At 36.2% G+C, this 10,851-nt stretch overlaps 1 pseudogene; it reads left to right on the top strand.

The window, feature by feature from the left end:
* The first annotated feature begins 4,500 nt into the window (after window positions 1–4,500).
* LOC138803625 (U6 spliceosomal RNA) lies at window positions 4,501–4,597 on the top strand (annotated as a pseudogene).
* The last annotated feature ends 6,254 nt before the right edge of the window (window positions 4,598–10,851 follow it).

The following is a 10,851-nucleotide window of genomic DNA, read 5'->3' as shown; positions in this document are numbered from 1 at the left end:
ATAGCCTAGCTAAGCGTATTGGCTTCAGCAGTGAAGGGAGGCCAAACTTTTTTTATATAAATTGTGTTAATATTTTTTTTGGAGGTCCGGTCGTGGTGCCTGAACTCTGGGCCTGGGCGCTGTCCCTCAGCTCTTCAGGTCAAGGCTAGCACTCTACCACTTGAGCCACAGCACCCCTTCCGGCTTTTTTCTTTTTGCTTATGTGGTGCTGAGGAATCGAACCCAGGGCCTCAGGCATTCAAGGCAAGTGCTCTACCAAAGAGCCAACTTCCCAGCCCTAAACTGTGTTAATAATTTTACTACCAAAAGTGATTTTACAGAGCCTATTTGGCTCACTTCAATACAGAACAGATTGAATGAAGATATGAAAATAAATTCCACGTCCAAATGAGGCAACTAAAAGAGTTTTAAAAGAGAAATCATGAAGATGTAACAGTGGTGGAGCCCATATAGTCCTTCAGCTTCACTAGACTTGAAGCCAAAATGCTGTGATTAATTGCAAATCAGGCAAGAGCTAAGAGGAGGACATAGAAACAGGACATAGAAGCATTGTCCTTTTGTAACAGACACTGTCTTCCTAGGTATAGGTGATTTAACTCTACTCTCCTCCATACATCTTGGTGAACAAATGCAAGACCAAGAGAAAAATAATCTATTGAATAATTTTGCATAGAATAACTTCATTGTTCCTGATATGGTATCTAAGGAGAGTCTTAAGATAGAAGATAAAAGTGCAGTATTTTTCAGTTTCCTCTAACCATCTTCTTAGCAAAATATATCTTTTAGGTTAGAATTGATTGAACCAAAAAGTGATGGAGTACTTATTTTTGTGGGGACTTTAGACACAAGAAGACTTTCAAGGTAAAAGAAAAAATGCAGTCAAATATTTGTGATCACAGCTTCTTGGACTATTTGCTGGAGACAAAGTTTTACATTAGATTTCTTCTCATTGACATAGATGTTGTTTCGTGGCAAGCAAATTCAAGAGGGAAGTTTAATAGACTCGCTGGCCAATTAAACAGCATGAAAGAAGAAAATGGCAAATAATATTTAAGGAATTACTTTGTCAGAAGAAAGAAGGAAAAATATAATTCAAAATCAATTGACTTAAAAGTATTAAGAAAGAGTAGTGAAGAGAGATTAGAGAAAACATAGAGGATTGTTTTCTCTCCAGTGGAGTAATGGGTTCTTGATCTTGTTTCTTCCATTCTGTCTTCACAAGCTATCAAGTGTGTCTCATGACTGGATTATACAGTTCAGACAGAGAACTCGTAGAAGAAATATAATATTTGCAGCAGATGTAGGTGATTTATAACCTTAGACAATCTATTTAAATCTGTTCAAAATTCTCCACTATCCCAAACTTCTCTCTTTGTACAGCTTTGTTTGCTTTTCCCAAGACGACCTTTGCTTCATTAACTGCTTAAAATTTGGGGAGGTCATATTCATACTTTCTAGAGATTTCAGGTTGGTTGTGATTTTTGTGTGTTTTTGTTTTTTTGTTGTGTTTTTAACTGAATTTCAAAAGGTTGTGCAAGTGTTACAATTAAATATATCCATCTAATTGTCCAATGCTCTTTGATCAGAGTCACTCCTTCCATCATTCTCAACCAACCCCTTCTCCAAGATTTATTTCAGATTTACCACTTCCTTTATCATATGTATACATTGAGTATTCTAGCTGTACTTGCCCCTTGTTCATTTTTCATTCATTCTATGTCTTTACTATAATTCCTTTCTGTTTTCAACTTCCTGATAGTCATCCTGTTACACTGTCTATTAATACTTTGAAAGGTTTTTGTACATTTCATGGAGTTTCCATACTGCATATGCTTGAACTGATGTCAGCTTATATTTCCATAATTCATTCATATTTTCAAGACAGGAGACGTGAAGCACCTAAACATGATTTTATTCTCATCCATTTGGAAAATTAATCTTTAGTCAAAAAGAAAGTAAAAAAATTGGCATAGAATGTATTCCTAACTACCAGTTTTTATAAATGGCTTTGTACAATGGTGTGATTGTTTTATTTTACATGGGATAATATTTTCTACTACCTATAAGTTTTGGAAAAAGAAGAAAACTAAAATGTATTCCTATAGAGGAATATGATAGAAATAGAAGACAGATTTTATGTTTGTCATATCTCTGATGAGTACCCATATTCAAGACTTAAGTCATATTTCTTCCTATGATAGACAGATAGGGAAAACATATTATTACATATGATAAGACAACTACTTGTGACTTTTTAAAATGTACCTTATTAAATGATGACATTTACTTTATTAGCTAATATTTGGGTTTGAAATTTGGGAGGCTGATCTATTTAACACATTTCTGGAAGGCCCCTACTGAAAAACACAAATTGTGGGTGGTACTATTTCTACACTTTAATGAATGGTTGAACGTGTTTGGCATTAGTGCTGGGTAAATAATTCAACTCTATTGTAACTTGCTCCCTACACTTGAAAAACTTGTAATGTCACTAAGTATTATCTATTGTCAAATGTTATTTTGGCGAATGTGATTTTAAAAAGTTAATTTGAAAAGGAATAACTTTCAGAAGATTAAATCTAGATTATCATTGGTTTGAGAGTGACATTTTTATACCACTGAAACATGTTGTACTGAAGTCCCAGTGTTTTGAAGCACTTAGGATCTTCTCAATGTTTTTCTGAATTACATTTGAACTCTAAGTAAATTTTTCTGGGCCTTGGTAAACCAATTATGGATCTATCCTTCCAGGAACTACTTTTTGGCACACTTATGCAGGACTAAAATCTTTCATTAATCATAGGGGAGGGGTATTAAAAATAACCTTATGACACTTTGTGAACTTGTTCATCATATGGGCTGGTAATCTGTAAGTTGAATGTTTGAATTGTCGTACATACTCTCAAATTTTGTGATCTCATCTTTCATTTTAAGTTGCCGTGCATTTCACAATTGCTTACTGCTAATTCCTGCATCTCAAGGAATTGGGGCCCTGAAATATAGGAAATTAGAAATTGAGATGGATCTTCAATTACTTTGTGTTGGCATGTTATATGGACCTTGGTGAGAAGTCTTGCCTCTGTTATCTGATGATGCCGGTAACTGGGACCTGGGATCCTAGGAATCATTGTGTCATGCAGAAGAATAATATTTATTAGACATCTTATCAGCAAAATTTGGGAATAATTAGTAGGAATGCTTCAGAAATATGGAGAAAAACAGTTTGGGACCAGCGAGTTAAAACAATAAACAGAGAAGCAGAGTAAAATCCCTTTTAGATTAGCGGATAAAAACATTGTTTTTTTTTTTTTTACCATATGAATTCAGAAGACCAAGAACAGTTAGAATGTATCACAAGTTTATACCAAAGACATTGCACTGATACTTTTTATATTCTAATATACATTTTAAACCTAATTATTTGTATTCCAATTCTATTTATTGGAATAAATAAATATTAATGTATTTGTGAAATTATCAACAAATTCTAGTAAGTTTCATTGTGTGAAATATAAAATCAGCACATATAAATATAAAATATATAACTATATATAATATAAGAAAAAGACACATGTTTTGCATTATTCTGTTGTGGTTACAGTACCAAAGGCAACTCTGTTTTAAAGTATTATTCCATTATCTCTACCTCAGTGTTTGATAGAGTTGGACCTAAAGCTTTACCATTTGTAGATTTACAGCCTGGAGGCAAGAGAAAACACTGTGATTAAATCATTACCAATTTAAGGCCTAATAATTAGGAGAAACATCTAGACTTCTCCTGCAACTATGAAAATATTTGGTGATAGAAATGCAGTAGGGTAAGTTCCTGCCTGGTTGGATGGTAGACAGGCCAGGACATTAAGTAATTATGCATATGATCAATTTCTCATCTTCTTGGCTTTAGCTATTTTTGAAATGTTAGATATAATAAACAATTATATTTTGATAAAACACCTTGTAGTCTGAACAGTTCTGACTGAACTGTTCATCTCTCTATGATCCTTGTAACTAAGATTAGTTTTATTCAAGTAAAACAAACTATGCTGTCATTGTAAGATATTCTGATTTGTCTGTTCCTACATGGGAGAAGAGTAAAGGGTCAGGTAGACATTTGTGCCAGCAAGACCTCATTTGGGAAAATGTCAGCTGCAGAATGTTAGAAGTAGCCCGTAAGCAAGGCTTACTTTGAATCCATTAGCTTCACAAACCTAAGTCAGTTGGATCAATAAGTACTTGAAAAAGCCATCACCTTTGGACCTAGCTACAAATTATTGAAAGTATGATCAAATTCCAAATGAAAAAGACTTAAAATTGTCATTGACAAAAAATTGCAAATGTGAGCAATTAATTGAACATATAATTTTTCCCCTATTCACAGAATTTTAGGGAAATAATAGCATTGTTAGGAACAATAAGGATTCCTTGTTCCAAGTAGGCACCCATGGATATAAGCCTGTATAAAGATTTCATCATTAACTACTTAAATTTAGAAGATACTACATGCTTCAGCAGCACGTATTCCCAAATTACACTACAGAGATTAACATGGCAATTGCACAAGGATGATATGAAAATTTGTGAAGTATTCCATATTTTTCATTCTTCAGATGCAAGAAAGAAAAACAGTTATTAAAAAGTTGATTACAAAATAACACGTGAAAGAAGAAATAAAACTCTCCCTCTTTGCAGATGACATGATCTTGTATTTAAAGAATCCCATAGACTCCACTCCCAAATTACTCAAGCTGATTCAAAACTTTGGCAAAGTAGCAGGTTATAAAATTAACCCCCCAAAATCAATGGCTTTTCTATATGCCAACAATGAGAAAAGTGTGGCTGAAATTAGGAAAGCAACTCCATTTGTAATAGCCCCACAAAAAATAAAATACCTAGGAATTAACTTAACCAAAGAAGTGAAGGACCTCTATGATGAAAACTTTAAAATCTTGAAAAAGGAAATCAACACAGAACTTAAAAAATGGCAAAACCTCCCATGCTCCTGGATTGGCAAGATTAACATCGTGAAAATGGCAATACTTCCCAAGGCTATCTACAAATTCAACGCGATTCCTATCAAAATTCCACCCTCATTCTTCAAGGAAATAGAGGAGGCAATCCAAAAATTCATATGGAACAATAAAAGACCCCGAATAGCAAAAACGCTCCTCAACGGAAAGAACACTGCTGGAGGAATATCAATACCAAATTTCAAACTCTACTATAAAGCCATAGTAATCAAAACAGCTTGGTATTGGCATAAGAACAGACCTCAGGACCAATGGAATAGAATTGAAAACCCAGAAATGAACCTACAGACCTATAGCCACCTAATCTTCGATAAGGAAGCTAAAACAATAGAATGGAAGAAAGACAGCCTCTTCAGTAAATGGTGCTGGCAAAATTGGTTAACTACATGTAGAAAACTAAAGCTAGATCCTTATATATCACCCTGCACCAGAATCAACTCCAAATGGATCAAAGACCTTGAACTCAAAGCAGACACTCTGAAAACATTACAGGATGGAATAGGAGAAACCCTAGGTCTCCTTGGCTCAGGTCGAAATTTTCTGAATAGAGACCCGGAAGCACAACAAATCAAAGAAAGGTTGGACAAATGGGATTGCATAAGATTGCAGAGCTTCTGCAGGGCAAATGACATAGCTGGCAAGATCAATAGAAAACCCACCGATTGGGAGAAGATCTTTACTAGCCATACAACGGACAAGGGTCTCATATCTAAAATATACTTGGAACTCAAAAAATTAAACCACCCAACAACAAATCCTCAAAGAAACAACTGCCCAATAAATAAGTGGGCGAAAGACTTAAAGAGAAGCTTCTCTGAAGAAGAAAGAAGGATGGCCAATAGACACATGAAGAAATGTTCAACATCCCTAGCCATAAAAGAAATGCAAATCAAAACAACATTGAGATATCACCTCACTCCAGTTAGAACAGCAAAAATCAAGAACTCCAATAACAACAGATGCTGGAGGGGATGTGGACAGAAAGGAACCCTACTTCATTGTTGGTGGGAATGTAAACTTGTTCAACCACTTTGGAAAGCAGTATGGAGGTTCCTCAAAAGACTTCACATAGATCTCCCCTATGATCCAGCAATCCCACTTTTGGGCATTTACCCAAATGTTTACAAACAAGACCACACTAAAGCTACCAGCACAACTATGTTTATTGCAGCATTATTTACCATAGCTAAGATATGGAACCAACCCAGATGCCCCTCAGTAGATGAATGGATCAAGAAAATGTGGTATATATACACAATGGAATTCTATGCCTCCATCAGAAAGAATGATATTTCCCCATTTGTTAGGAAATGGAAAGGTTTGGAAAAAATTATATTAAGTGAAGTAAGCCAGGCCCAAAGAAGCATAGGTCCCATGGTTTCCCTTATTTGCAATATCTAGTATAGGTATGAGTCAAGCTGAAAAGGTCAGATAATGTGATGCTAGGAAAATGAACCCTTAAATATGTATTTTAATGTTTTCGTTTCTTTCATGCATGTATTTCTAATGCATTTATAAGATTATTTCTTTGTTGCTTTGTATGTCCCTCCCCCACAGTGTAACCCCCGTTTTCACTATATTTGATGTCAGTATAACATGTGGAGTAGATGGGGACAAACAAGTCGTTTAAGGATTCAGGTGGACCTGTTGCAACAATGAGAAGTACAAAATGTCATGTCAAAACCAGCTTTACAATGCCGGTGTGGGGGGGGGAGGGGGGTATAATTGGGTGGGGGGAGGGGGGTAAAATTGGGTGGGGGGAGGGGGGAGGCGGGGAAGGGAAGTGAAGGGTAAACAAAGGAGGAGGCTGCAATGCTTGGTAAGAAATGTATCCATTATCCTGCCCATGTAATTGTAGCCCCTTTGTACAGTATGTTCTCAAATAAAATAAAATACAATTTAAAAAAAAAAAAAAAAAACAAAACAAAATAACAAGTGTAACAACAAACGTAATTCCTTTTAATTAAATTTAGTTTGACATTAGTGTATTAAGTCTTCACCTCAGAAAGGCGTTTACATAGCATAAACTTTACAAAACTTTTGAAATTAGACAAAATTGTCATTTTATCCCAAAGAAAAATAATATTAGGACCTAGGAAAAAAAGGAATCTAAGACTTTCTATATCGAATACAATCTGAAATGACACATTAATGAACCTATGTATTATAAAATAATATAGAATTCAAAGTATATCTAGGAAAGAATAAAATAAATTATAAACATTATACAAACATAGAATATAGAATATTTTAAAATATTCTTTTTCAGACAAGCACCAGAAATACTTTAGTTTCTGTACTACTCATTTCAACAGATACGTTAAAATTATTTCTGATTAAAAAATCACAAACTTTGCAGAAATCATTATACATATAAACAAAAACTCTTGAATACATTTTGACATCCAATGCAGGCAATTCACTTTGAAGAATTCCACGGAATTCATGAATTTTTACAGTAAGTATTGATGTTGCCGGGCTCTGGTGGCTCACTCCTATAATCCTAGCTACTCAGGAGGCTGAGATCTAAGGTTCATGGTTCAAAGCCAGCCCAGGAAAGAAAGTCCTTGAGAGTCTTATCTCCAATAAACCACTAGAAACCTGGAAGTGAAGCTGTGGCTCAAGCCGTAGAGCACTCACCTGGAGCTGAAGAACACAGGCATAGCGCCCAGGGCCAGTGTGCAAGCCCCATGACCGAGCAAAAAAAAAAAAAAAAAAGATATTGCCCTTATTTGGATTGTGGAAATATTTTGTATGGACACAAAGGATGGACTTGCATTTTTGAAATTTAAGAAACTTAACCCGACCATTAGGACTTAAGAGAACAATTTGTACAGCCTCCCACAACTTCATAGAGGTAGTGGTAAATACTTATCCTTTGGGCAATTTCAAATGCAGTTTCTTCTAAGTTGTTCTTCACACCTGGTTTTATATAATGGTTCAACAGAAGGAGATCCAGTGCATCTTCGCTATCTCAATTCTCAACAGCAAGATGTAAGGGGGTCAAGAGGCCTTTAGTTGACATTGGTGTCTGTATCATGATTAAGTAAGAAAGAAGCCACTCTGGTATTATTCCACATATATACACTGTGCAGACGTGTCCAGCCATCTACAGTTATTGCATTTGCCACTTGAGTCACCAACTCACGGACAATGTCTAAGTGTCCACTGTAGGCTCCCTGATGAAGAGGGGTATACTCATCATCATCCCCTATTATTCACATGAGTGGCCTTTTTGAAAAGTAGTCTCTGCACTGTAGTAAGCTTAATATTTTCAGTAGCCCAATGAAGAAATTTACTTGGATCCTTCTCCATTTTTTGTCTTGCAATTGATACTATTCCTTACTTTTTCATCCTGTTCCTCATCTTCCTAAGAATTGACTAACCAGAGACTTTGAGAGCCAGTGGGAATGAGGTTTCCATGTATTTCCCTAATAGTTCACATTGGTTGAACTGGTCACAAATATCCGGTGAATTTTCTGCATATCTTTTTTCACCATGATTTTTATTCTCTTTTTCTAATTTTACTATTTGAAATTATTCTAACTGGAGAGTAGGGAATTGATGGAGAACAGAGGAAAGATGTTCCTCCGTATTCAAAGGTACAGGCTGAAAATGAGGACCAGTGATATCTTCATGTGCATCTTATTCTAGGAATGAGAAAATATGAAATAATGCCTTCTATATAAATGATTTGGGAAGTGGCAGAACAAAAAGTTGAAATGATGCAACCAAAAATATAAAAGCAAAATAAATTAGGATAATTATGGAGCAAACATATTATCTATGAGAACCATGAAATAGAGAAAGGAAGAGAGATAGAGATGTGCAGTGACCTAGCTAGCCACAAAATACATGACTCTGATCAATTGATAGAGCAAACAAAATTGTATTTTTTTAAAAGATTGAAATAGAACTTATGTATTTACTTGAAATTAGTAAATACATTTTAGTAGCCTACATAAAGAGACATAGCTTTGACCAAATTACAGACAAGAATCTTAATCCTGGGTAATTATAGTAACAGATCTGACTGAAATCAGTTGAATCACACTTTTCCTGTACAATAAAGAAATAGTTCCAAGCTAGTAAAGCAGCTAGAGAAGGCAGGCAGATTGTATCTGTGACAAAACTTTGTGTAAAATGGTATTGAGGATTTCTTACTGGTGATCCACTTGCACTGGAAGCATGATTCTGAACTATTGCTTGCTGATTCTGAACTATTGCTTTGATCATTATATTCTCCAAGAAGAAAAATTGAGAATTGATAGTTTAGGACTACTAATACATTTTCACCTTCTCACTAAGCACCTTCAATCATCAAAATCACATGAAGACAATAGACAGGCCTACTTTTTTAGATGAAAACAAGTGTCTTTAAAAAAAACAATGAATTTATGTAGTCATGCATAGGACTTCTATTTTACTAATGCCTCATACATTTTAATAATGTTAGGTAACAATAAATAATGGATCTATTAGAAAGCTCTTAAAGCTCATATGTTCAATAGTGAGTTCTCTTACACAGTATCATGGTATTTTTTGTTTATGGTCTTATGAAGAAATTTACATTACTAACTTGAATTTCTGACAGGACAGTATCATCACTGTACATCTTGCTTCTATACTCTCAGGTTTACATTGCTATCTAAGTATGTGCATTAGATAACTATAGAGGAAAAAGTAGAAGCCACACTGATGGCTCATGTCTTTAATCCTAGTTAATCAGAAAGATGAAATCTGAGGATTGTGGTTTGAAAGCAGACCAAGAATAAAAGTCCATTAGATTCTGATTTGAAAGTAACGAGCAAAAGATAGAAATGGCGCTGTGGTATAAGCAATAAAATGCTAGCCTTGAGAAAACTGAAATAAAAAATAACAAATTCTGGCAAAAAGCTGTGTGTATAGTAGGAAATGTCCTGCTGTGTTTGGAGCCATTCCAGATGTGTGAGAGGCTCTGAGTTTTGTCTACAGTTGTTCAGAGAACAATACTGCCATCTTCTTGGGGGTTGGAATATTCATGTGCTCAAGGACTGCTGAGACCTTGGGCTACCCGTTGGGGTGTGTGTGTGTGTGTGTGTGTGTGTGTGTGTGTGTGTGTGTGTGTATTTTTCCCTCATTTTTCTCTGTCCACTTCCTGAGTGCCTGTCTGCCTATTCCTATATTCGGATGGTGCCGTTTCTCCATTGCAACCTTGCCTTTAGCCCCTTATCAGTATCTACAATGAGTCTTAAATTGTCAGAGACCTAAATATTCCACTTTTCCTTTGGAGCCCAAGTTTGGTTATCCATATCTTTGTCCACCTCCAGAGTATTCTGTGTCAGCAGGGCCAGCTGGCATATGTTCTCCACTGCCTCTGGGGGGCAGGGTCAGTCATGCAACGTCCTTTTTTTCAGCAGGGCCTCTGGCTGTACTGTATGTCCCACTCCCAGCCAGCTGGCAGTGGAGTGGGGGGAAGGATGGTTGCCAGTTGTTCTGACCAACTCGAGCTTGATAGCTGACTGAAGGCTAACCCAGCAAGGGTGATCCGGGGTTACATGGGAGGTGAGGCCAAGGTGGCTTGAAAATATTGGTCGATGGCTAGGAAATGTCAACAAATCTTTTCACAGCAAGTCTATCTTCCGACGCTAGCAGGGCCTCTAGACAATTCCAGATGTCCAGAATACAGAGGCACAGACTTTGAGCTCCAGGGCCAGAGAACTACGGGATGAGAGACTGGTATGGCCAGTGCCTCAATTTTCTGGGGCATTATCCTTGACCTGGCTATGTCCCCCTTGTGTAAGTTTACTTCTTTACCCAGTGCTGGCCACACACCGGCCACTTG

This window comes from Dipodomys merriami, unplaced genomic scaffold (assembly GCF_024711535.1).
Source record: "Dipodomys merriami isolate MVZ:Mamm:240054 unplaced genomic scaffold, mDipMer1.0.p SCAF_344, whole genome shotgun sequence".
Classification (NCBI taxonomy): domain Eukaryota; kingdom Metazoa; phylum Chordata; class Mammalia; order Rodentia; family Heteromyidae; genus Dipodomys; species Dipodomys merriami.
Note: the sequence above shows the minus strand (reverse complement) of the source record. Positions and strands in the feature narration are given on the sequence as shown.